The 9997-nt window shown below is 43.1% G+C and overlaps 1 pseudogene across 1 annotated transcript; it reads left to right on the plus strand.

The window, feature by feature from the left end:
• The first annotated feature begins 427 nt into the window (after window positions 1-427).
• LOC308414817 (small ribosomal subunit protein eS12-like) lies at window positions 428-8179 on the plus strand (annotated as a pseudogene). Its single transcript has 4 exons — window positions 428-475; window positions 3886-4252; window positions 7004-7047; window positions 8114-8179. The product of its transcript is annotated as a small ribosomal subunit protein eS12-like (transcript).
• Window positions 8180-9997: the final 1818 nt, after the last annotated feature.

Genomic DNA, 9997 nt, shown 5'->3' on the forward strand with positions numbered 1-9997 from the left:
ACGAGATAGCTTCTTACCACCAGCTCATGCCTCAAAGATATTTAAAAATACCTGCATGTTTTGATTGTCATAACTATGTGTGCACGTGTTCAAGAGCATGTGAGTGCTGCTAGCATCTTCTTGCAAAGATCGAAGATATTACCAAACATCCAATTGCATAGGATAGCTCTCATAGCAAAAAAAGACAACGATGTCAACAATGTGACTGAGGTGGGTTAAAGGGTTTAGAGCAGAATCAATCTCTCTCTCCCCTTCCCCCTCTGTATCTGTCTCAGTCTTTCTGTCTCTCTGTCACTGTTTCACTGTGTCTGTCTGTCTCTCTCTTATTCTATACGTCTAGAATGATATATAGAAGTGTGCATTTCTATTCTCTCTGCAGGCGAGAAAAAGTTAAATAGGGGGAAATGTTCAAAGCCATGGGCTGAAGATGGCCAACAGAGCCAGGTGTGAAGGCCTGGACCCTCAACACTTGAAGGTACTGGCAGGAGAATTAAAATTCAAAACTACATTTGGCTACATAGAGAGTTTAGGACCAGCCTGGGACTCTGTCTCAAAAATTAAAAACCAATAAAACAACCCTCAAAGCAAGTAGAGATATACCAGAAGAGAGAAGAAAGTATCCTCTAAATACTTTTTTCCCTAAAACAGTTCTATCCCCCAAGAGAGCGATTTAATTGTGTGTCCCGAAGTCTCATCACAAAAATCTTCGTTTGAAAAGCAGTTTGGATTATGAAAAAACGTGAAGTTCTCCCACTGAAGAAGGCTCAGGATATAGGCCAGTGGAACAGCACTTGCTTTGCATGCACGATACATTGTAGAGGGCTAAATGACACAATGTAACATGTAAGATCACCTCGTACACTTTTGTTTTTTGAGACAAAGTCTCACTACGTAGATCTGGAACTCAGAGATTCTCGTTACTGCTGTGATTAAAGGCACCTGCCACTGTGCCTGGCTCATACACTATTTTAATTGGATATTTAATATGCATGCTTTCAGCAATTGTAAAAAGAATACATTGTTATTAGCTATAGTCAATCATGTTTTATAATCAGTCCTGTGAACTTATTTTCCTAACTAAAATTTTGTGAATGGCTGAATTAAAAATTAAGTTATCTAAGTGAGATTATGTATCCCTTGTTTATCCCTGACCCTCACCTTCCACAATTCTCCCTCCTCCCCTCCCCCTTCCACACTCTCATATAGCCCACGTTGGTGGGCAATTCTATGGAACAGAAAATACGTTTATTTATTTTAAACTTAGATTAACTTTTTTATGTACTCACAATATATCCTGCTCACTGCCCAACTTTCTTTGTTTTTTTTTAAATTAATGATTTATTTATTTTTATTGCATGCATGTCTGTGTGAGGGTGTCAGATCCCCTGGAACTGGAGTTATAGGCAGGTGGAAGCTGCCATGTGGGTGCTGGGAACTGAACCCAGGTCTTCTAGAAGAGCAGCCAGTGCACTTAACCACTTAGCAATCTCTCCAGTTCCTTTACTCTACTCTTGATAGTTGTGGTGTTTTGTTTGTTTATTTGTTTTAATTTATTTTGGTTTTTCAAGATGTAATTTCTCTGTATCGCCCTGGCTGTTTCAAAACTTGTTCTGTAGACCAGGCTAGCCTCCTGCCCTTCTGAGTACTAGGATTAAAGAAAAGTGCCAGCACTACCTGACAGTTTTTTTTTTATTAGTTTTTTTCTTTTGTTGTTGTTTTTGTTTTTTGTTTTTGGGGGACAGGGTTTCTTTCTTTGTAACCTTGGCTGTTCAGGAACTAATTATGTAGATCCATTTGCCTCAGGCTCTGAAGTGCTAGGATAAAAGCCACAGGCTACCACACCCTATTGCTTTTGTTAAGTTTTGAGACAAAGTGGTGCTATGTAGCTCTCGATGACCTGGAATGTGCTTTGTAGACCAGGCTGGCCAGGCCACAAATCTTCAGTGATTCTCCTACCTCTGTCTGTGTTAGAGTTATAAGTATATACCAACCATCCCAAGTGCTAGGATTATAGGTATATAACAATGTGTCCAGTTTCTTTGACTTTATTTATTAAAAAAAAATTTGTGCCATAGCATGTATGTGGATGGAGGTCAGAGGACAACCTTGTGGAGCTGGTTTTCTTTTTCTACTTTTATGTGAGTGCTGATACAGTTAGGAAGTAAGCATCTTTACCCAATGAGCCAAATCTGACTCTACTTCTTAGGTTTCCCACATAAGCAAGATCATGTCTTTATGAGTTTGGTTTATGTCATGTAAAGTTATGTTCTCCAGTTCTGCCTCATTGCTTGTAAATGACAATTCCTTCTTTCCCTGTGCTGGGGATTGAACCTAGAACTTCTTTTATATTACTAGGAAAGTACTTTAGCCCTCAGCTACATCCTCAGCCCAGGGGTTGCCTTTATTTTTATTTCAATTATTTTATTTTTGCAGTGATGATGAATATCAAACTGAGGACTTTAGGCATGAAACTCTATACCACTGATCTACAACTCCTGCCTTTGATTTCATTCTCTGTATGGTTTGATAATGTTCATTGTATTTATGCCCTGCATGGACTTTACTGTCTCAGTTAGGGTTCCCATTGCTGTGGTAAAACATCATTACCAAAAGCAACTTGGGGGAGGAGGGGCAGGGAAGGGTTTGTTTCCTCTTACAACTCTCAGCTCACTTTCAGTTCCTGAATGGAAGTCAGGGGAAGAACTCAAGGAAGGGATATTCAGACAGGAACTAAGCAGGCCAGTGTTGCTTACTGGCTTGCTCTTTATGGCTTGCTCAGACTACTTTCTTTTGCAACCTAGGACTGTGAATCCAGAGGCATCTCAGCTCACAACAAGCTGGGCACTCCTACATCAATCATTTATCAAGAGACTGTCTCACAAGCATGCCTACAGGTCAATCAAATGGAAATGTTTTTTTCTCAATCGAACTGTCTTTTCCCTAGATGACTCTAGCTTATGTCAAGTTGACAGAAAAAACTAGGCAACACAAGGAATGACTCATTCAGTGATGGACACAGACTGATTCCATATTTTGGCTGTTGTAATAGTGCTAAAATAAACATGGAAATGCAAGTGTTGCTTAGAAATAGTGATTCAATTTACTTCATATATATATACACACACACACAAAGTATTTTGGCACTTTAAGGCTGGAGATAAGCAATGCCAAAAGGGATGTTCTTGGGTGCTATGTAGAAAGGGGTCTGTATCCTGCTTTCTGACACCATCTCCTGATAGAAAACAAAGCCTGGGAGAACAAGAGCTATTGTAGTCTTTAAAAAGTTGCCACATTAGTGGCAAGCACTAATGTAACACAGTGTCTGACAGCATAAAGAAATTGTGGGAATAGGGAAATAGATTACTGAGTGCTAATCTATATGGCTTGATAGCAAGAAATTAATACCTTTGCTCCTACGTGTCAATAGTATATAGTAGCCCAGTAATGTGGCTGGAGCCTGGGATGGAGGAACATCAAGAGGAATTAGGAGGTTCTTTTATTGCTCCAGTGAATGGAGAAGCTCGTAAGAGCACAAAGTAATTGGGAATGTTGGACAATAAAGATGCAACAGAGTTGGAGTATGATGGCTCTTGTCTGCAATACCAGCACTTAGGAGCTAGAACCAAGATTTCCCCCAACCACATAGTGACTTCAAAACCAACCTGGACTACATGAGACTCTATCATCATCTATCACTCCTCTCGAAAGCAACAAAATATCTAAAAGCACAGGTTCAAATTCCAACCCTGTTATTATTTGCTGAGTGATCTTGGGCAAGGTATTTAACATCTTTCTGCCATGGTTTACAAATGTGCAAAATGCAAAGGTGGAGACTCGGGTGCATCCAAGATTCATCATGATCCATAATCTACCGCCGTGGCTGAGGAAGGCACAGTTGCTGGAGGTATAGTGGATGTCAGTACTACTCAACAAGGGGTACTGAAGACCGCCCTCATCCATGATGGCCTAGCACTTGGCATATGCAAAACTGCCAAAGCCGTAGACAAGCAACAAGCCCATCTTTGTGTGCTTGCATCCAACTGTGATGAGCCCATGTATGTCATGTTGGTGGAGACACTTTGTGCCAACCTGATTAAGATTGATGACAACAAGAAATAAGAGGGAAGGGTAGGCCTCTGTAAAATTGATCGAGAGAGCAAGCCACGGAAAGTGGTTGGTTGCAGTTGTGTCGTGGTTAAGGACTGTGGCAATGAATCTCAGGCCAAGGATGGCATTGAGGAGTACTTCAAATGTAGGAGATGGATAAATAAAAATTTGGCTCAAAAAAGAAAGAACGATGCTTATGATTCAGTGGATTCATATAAAGCACACAGGAAACATTATTTAATTGCTAGCAGTTATTATTATACACCTGAGTGGGTAGACTGTGATTTATATCTGCTACATGAGAGATTTTCCCCAAGAATGGCTTGTTTATGTGGTGCTGTGGATGGAAACAGACCCCAGGCCCTGATCTATTGAAGAGAATGGGCAGTTGTTTCAGCAACCACCATTCAGGCTTTGGGGCTCTGTTCCTTGTATACACACTTTCTAGAGGAGTTTAGCTTTGTGACACTTCAGTTACAGAGAAGTAAGGTGGACTGATTTACATTTGTACTTCCCAGGAGTCAGGTGCCAAAGCAATTTGCTCCCTGACTTTTGCCCTGGACGCATGTGGAAACACTGTATCTTTGAAGAGAAGAACAGACAATAGTAAGAGTAGAGAAACTACAAAGTTTCATGTTTCTAAGTAAGTCACTAAGCCAAAGGGAGCTGTTATTTTGTGCTGGGAGGAAGGTGGGAATTAATAGCCCTTAGATGAGCTTGGTGAGACAAGTCTTCCCAACTTTATGGCTTGCTTAGAGAAAATGTCATCCAGAAATTCATGCCCTTAGATTTGCTGTCTTAAGTGGTGGGTGACTGGATAAGAAATACATTTAATGCTCTTTATCAGGGTAGTAACATTTAATAGACAGCATACGTGGCTCAATATTATTTCGAGATATATAGTATTTTATTCCATAAGTTTTTCTCTACCTCTCTACCATAGTCTATTTTTTGACATCTCAAGGGAGAATGTGGCCAGGCAGGAAAACAAAATAATATAGGGATTGCCTTGGGATGCTGGCATCTAAAACTGATTCAGGAGGTGTGCTGGCACATTTTGTAATCCCAGTCTTGGGATCAGGAATTTGATTAAGGTTATTCTTGGTTTCATAGTGAGGTCAAGGTCAGCTTGAGCCACACAAGACCTTTGTTTCAAACACTCTCACCACCCCTTACCACTCCACCCTGAGGGGCAGGCGGCAGAGGACAGACACCGAAAAGGAATCTTGTGAAAACTTTGTGGTTTTTTAGCAGTAGTGCTTCCAAACATAACTAGGTTATTGGATATTTTTATGGGATATTATAAAGTCAAATTAGAAGTGCTTAATAATGACTCAACTTTTCTGGCAGATGAATGGGAATATCACCATTGCCACTTGACAGTGGAAACCAGTGGATAGGAAGGGAATGCTTTCTAACATACAGTGGTGATAGCTATTATTTCTTATTCTCATTTCTGCCCACAAAGGCATTTGTGCTCGGTTCTAAACAGCCCATATTAATACTAAGTCTACAAGGGACTGAAGAGATGGCTCATCAGTGAAGAGCAGTTGTATTCTTGCAGAGGACCTGGGTTTGTTTCCAGTACCCACACAGCAGCTTACAACCATTTGTAACTCCAGTTTCATGTAATTCAGTATTCTCTTCTGACCTCCTTGGGCACTAGACACATACATGGTACATATACACATGTGGTACAAGTAAGACACTCATACACATAAAAAAGTTCTTCAAAATAACTTGCAAAGAAGAATCGAATAAAAACATTTTACAAAACTTTATAAAAATCTTTTTCAGTTGAGAAAGATCTGTACTTGGATGCGAGCAGATTCATCTGATTTTCAAATTCCTAAAACTGTATGCATTTATGTGACACACTGTTTAATAATTACTGAACAAGTATTTGTTAGTCGAAGAGAGCCTACCTAGAAGAGTTTTAACCAGAGAAGGTGCATAGGCAAGGCCCCAAGTGAGCCAGGTCTTGGAAGAGAGTAGTGTGGTAGTAGTAGGAACAGTCAACACGGAGAGGTTAAAAAGATGGCCACAGTTTCTACTTATTATTTCATGGGAGTAATGGACTGAAAAAGGCTTGAAATAAGTTGATAATCTTTGAAACTATTGATTGGTGTTTGTTTAGCCATCCTTCAGCAAGTCATGTCTGTTTTCTCCTCCATGAGCCTCAGTTTCCTCTTTTGTCAAGGTAGGGTTGTTACATATTTAAAAAAACCAGTTCCTCGGGATGCCTCATACAGCATATGAAGCAGTTATTAAAGCCACTGAGCTGAAGCTCATATGTAGTGAAAGCTCGAAGAAGGCAGAATTCATTTATTTGAGAAACCAGGAGTTTTCAGGGAGGTGGGTAATGGGTGATTGGTCTAGCCTCTGGGAAAAAGTGGCACTTCCCTTGCTAGCCGCAGAGTAGCAAGGGGGCGGGGCCAGGCTTCTGAAGGGGTTGCTATGATACCGAGGGGCTAGTGGAGGTTAACTGAACCCTTAAACCATCGCGCCCTCCCCCATCCGTCCTCACTGGGGCCACTGGCCATTGTTCCCCACAAAATGGCGTCGGTAATCCCCCCTCTGTGTCTGAGGCCTATGTATAATTGAAGGGGGGGTGGTGGTGGTGAAATAGAGGTGGGAACAAAAACTACAATTCCCAGGGTACACTGCACCCGCTTGCGAGGCACAGGCCACGTGCCTAGGCCTAGCGGTTACGGGCCGTCAAAAATCGCTTAGCTCCCTCTCCCATCCCTTCTTTGGTTGTTGCCCCCCCTCCCCCGCGAGCACTGAGATCCTGGGGGCGGGGGGGCGGCGGTGGTATATGCTATGGCCGTTGCCCTCTCAACGTAACCAGGAGACAGGTATTGGTAAATCTGTGCTTCGACTTCTATTTCCAAAGCCGGCAGGTATGGGTCTCGCGAGATAAACCGGGACCTAGAAAAAGTGAGTAAGGGGTGGTGGGTGAAAGATACTGGTGGGTACCACATCTCCACAGAGCTGGTTCATTTAAAGGGTTACCAAGAGGTGAAAGTGGTCTGCTGGTGGCTAACAAGTGCTGTGTGCTTGGCCCTCGTTTTAATTATTTACTTGGCTTGTTTCTGAGGGGAGAAAGGTAAAGCAGCCGTGAGGACGAGTGCTTCAGCACACACAAGCAGTGTCTTGCGTGGCTCCTTGCTCAGATTCCCACCCCCACCCCCCCTGGGCTAGGGAGAGAATTCTCTCTCTCCTCGACGCGCATCCACCGTGCTGCGCTGACTTCGGGGAAGGTGTGCGCAAGCGCCAGCCAGCCAGTCTCTGGGCACCTCGCTCTGCTAGGGGCCGTTCCGAGTTTGGGCTGCTCAGTTGGCTTTCTCCGCCCCTCCCCCCCATCTTTCCCTCCCCTCCCCTCCCTTCCCCGCCCCTCTCCAGACCATCAGAATTCTCTGGCTTCAGTACGCGTGCGCTCGGTCAGCTGCGGGGCGAGCGCGAGCTTGGGCTCGCACCCTGCTCCCCCAACCCCGCCTGCTCTTCCCCACACCGTGGTTGCTGGCTCGGTGGGCTCGCGGGGAGACGCGCGCACGCGCACAGGACTCGGAGACGAGCTCAAGACACTGAGGAGGGGAGTAAAAAGCATCGGAGGAGGCATTAGAGGAGGAGGTATATGTGTATGTGTCTAGTCTACTGTGTAGCCGGTCGGGGGGCTGGAGAAGGCTTGCGAGACAGCTAGGGAGAACTGAATAGAGTCGTTCTCTAGCGGTCAGAGTCTCTAGTGAGGTGAGGGTCCCGGCCAGCCCGGGACCCTGAGAGAGGGAGGAGGCCGGGGGGCGTGTCCAGGATCGGGCTGAGCGATGAATGGGCCCAGGATGAATGGAAAGAGGCAGCGGCGGCCAACAGTCTGTTCAGAGTAAGCGCCCCGGTGTGTGTATGTGTGTGTGTGCAGTCTGTTCAGAGTAAGCGCCCCACTGTGTGTGTGTGTGTGTGTTGAGGGGGAGCTGTTTGGCCAAGGCATGGTGCGTGCGGTCACCCAAAGGTACTGGACGAGGCCGGACTCCGGAGAGCTGGAGTCGAAGTGACGGAATACGGAGAGGAAAATTAAGGGGGGGGGGGGGAGTGGGGAAGGACAGATCGGAGGTTAAGGTGCGTTTTTCTTTTTTTGTTTCTGTTGTGGAAGGTGGCAACTTTGGCACTTGATAGAAGACCAAGAGACAGGGAAGGTGAGGATACAGGAGATGGTTGACAAAGGGACCTAGAGATCATTTAAGTGAGATTGGTGCTACTAAAAGAATCGCTTTGGGTGTGGGATGTTCAACAAGGTTTGGATGTGTTATATTGATAGAAATGGGGTGGGGGAAAGAATAGGCTTAATTTAGAGGTTCATTTGCTGTAGGAGGGTCGATAGGACTAAAATCTGGGTGAGGGATATAGCAGGCTGATTGTGTAAATTGTGTTAGGTGCAAGGGAACTGAGAGGTGTGGTGTGTGCTCTGTGACTGACTTGCTGGGAATGGTGAGATGGGATGGTAGGGTTAGGATAAAAGTCAAGAGGTGGTTTCGCTGTATTAAAAGAGGTTTTGTTTAGTTAGGAGCTGTGAAACATTTATATAGTGGGCTGTGTATGAGAAACCCCCAGAGTGTATCTTTCTATATCCTGCCAGTCGATAAACTGTTAAAAGTGGTGCGAATTTGCTCTTCTTCGTGTCTGTTTTTCTTTTTCTTTCTTTCCTGTTTTAGAGACAGGGTTTTGTCCTGTAACCAAGGCTGGCCTGAAACTCACTGTGTAGCCAAGGTTGGTCTTGAATTTCCTTCCATTTTTCTGCCTCAGCCTTCAGGTGTGATTCCTTAAGAGTTACTGCTGAGACAGTTGCATGAGTTAATCAATAGTCTCGAGTTGTGAAAATCTCTACAGTAGTGATTACATCCAATATTTGGAGGCTTTGTTACTCATTTTTCATGGGTACTGTGTTGTTTTTGAGACATGGTCTCACTATGCAGCCCTGGCTGACCTAAAATTTGCTATATAGACCAGGTTGGCCTGGAACTCGGAGAAATCTGTCTGCCTCTGCTTCTAAATTTTAATATAAAGAGAACTTTTTAAACAGGCCCTAGTGTATGAATGGAGGTGCTTTTTGACAGTATGTAACTCTTTGGATTGTTGAATTTAAAATTTATTTAAACTGGGCAGCCCGAGGGGGAAGATACTTTGTATTAAATATTAGCTTAAATGTACAAAATCTGATGTCGAGTGTTTAACAGTGATACCTGATGGTTTTGGTTACTTTGGAGTTTATTTTCTGTGAAAAGTGGCACTTGCTTTTAGTGTATTTGTTTCTGTGATTGATGAAGGTTCAACTCAGTGCCTCGAAGGTGCTGGGCAATCTCTTTACCACTGAGCTGCATCTGCAGCTGGTGTAACTTTAAAGTACAATAACTTGGACTTTTTGTTCTCTGAATATGTTACTTAGCTTCTGGTAAGGAGGTCTTGTGATGTTTTTATTCTATTCTAGGTCAAGATTAATGATTATGGATTTTTAACTTTTCATGATTATTTTTACAGGTTTTGCTGACATACATTCAAGTTTGTGGAAATGTAAATTTGAGAACGTTTCTTGCATTCTGTTTTGAAATCTAAGAGTATAATTCTTTCTCTGACTACTTAGAGTGTTAACACAAAAGTTAATGTTGCGTTTAGTTTAAGATTGATATTGAGATGAATATTTGTGTATGAATAAACATATATAGGGTAGTGCATATGCATACATACATATATATAATATCATACACACATTAATATAGAGCAAAAATAGGTACAATGGGAGCTTAGAAATGTGTAACTCTTCCAGGAAAGATGGTCTCCTAGCTTTCAGCTAGATTTTTCTGGAGTGAAGCTGAAGAGAAGTAAAAGGCTTATTTCCTGA

This window comes from Micromys minutus, assembly GCF_963924665.1.
Source record: "Micromys minutus genome assembly, chromosome: X".
NCBI classification, from domain to species: Eukaryota; Metazoa; Chordata; class Mammalia; order Rodentia; family Muridae; genus Micromys; species Micromys minutus.